The 1,042-nt window shown below is 50.4% G+C and overlaps 1 non-coding gene across 1 annotated transcript; it reads left to right on the forward strand.

Annotated features, from left to right (window-relative positions):
* The first annotated feature begins 769 nt into the window (after positions 1-769).
* On the forward strand, positions 770-841 carry Trnaa-cgc (transfer RNA alanine (anticodon CGC)). Its single transcript has one exon. It is a non-coding gene; the product is annotated as a tRNA-Ala (tRNA).
* The last annotated feature ends 201 nt before the right edge of the window (positions 842-1,042 follow it).

Consider the following 1,042-nt stretch of genomic DNA (forward strand, 5'->3'; position numbering starts at 1 on the left):
TTTTCCTCGGCCTGGGGCTTGTTTTACTGTCGTGAGTTTTTTTTTTTTTTTTTTTTTTTTTTTCACAGCTACTTTTTAATTTCAATATATTAATTAACGACCGCTTTCCTGGATCGCGTCTTTGATGCTCTGCTTCTGGAGAGTCACGGTTCTCTGCTGCGGACGGAGCCTCTGTGTCTGTGGCTGCAGCCACTGAGCAGAGGTGGCGTTTGGTGACTCCCAATGGCGTCTTCACCTGTCCGACATTCTGGCCGCACGGATGGGGTGAAGGTGGTGTAGCCAGAGCCCTTCGAGGAGGTGCTGAAAGGTCCTTCCAGGGTCCCCTGTGAAGCTGAAGTGCGTAGGTCCCTGCTTTATGGTCAGGTGGGCTTAGTCCTCGCGGGTGTGGACGAAGACCAGAGCTCAGGTTTTCATCTCGTCACATTTTCACTGCCACCCGATTCAATCAGACGCAAGAAATTTGGGCCTTTGAATTGAAGAAAATGCTCCAGAATAGGAGATGGGGAAATGCTTGGGTTCCCTCCATCCTTCCTGCCTGGGCCTGGGCTGCGACTCGGTCACCAGAAGGATCGGCGGTGCGGAAGCTTCTGAATCTGTGCTTTCCTCTCGGCAATCCCGCTGCTGAGTTTTGCTGGGGGTCCCAGAAGGAGCTGTTCCGGTTCGGCTGGAATCCACCCTCCGGAATGCCTCTCCAAAGACAGAGCAGCTATGCAGGGCACGCTGGGTCTTTTAAAGGATAGGAATAGTGTGTGCCCACTATACTGTACGAGGGGATGTAGCTCAGTGGTAGAGCGCATGCTTCGCATGTATGAGGCCCCGGGTTCGATCCCCGGCATCTCCAGGAGTACCCTTTTTTCCACTAGTATTTTTCTTTTAAATTTCTTTCTCACGATAATTTCTATAAGCATTTCCTGTTCTTATGTTTATATCGTTTCGATGTGGATATCTAGACACTGCAGCCTTCCTAGAGAGAGCTCTGAGGTGGTTGTTGACAAGTCAGGAGGAAAGTTATCCTGTGAGAGATCCTAAAGGAAGGCTACAC

The sequence above is a fragment of the Psammomys obesus genome, unplaced genomic scaffold, assembly GCF_907164565.1.
Source record: "Psammomys obesus unplaced genomic scaffold, mPsaObe1.curated_primary_1811, whole genome shotgun sequence".
Taxonomy (NCBI): Eukaryota; Metazoa; Chordata; class Mammalia; order Rodentia; family Muridae; genus Psammomys; species Psammomys obesus.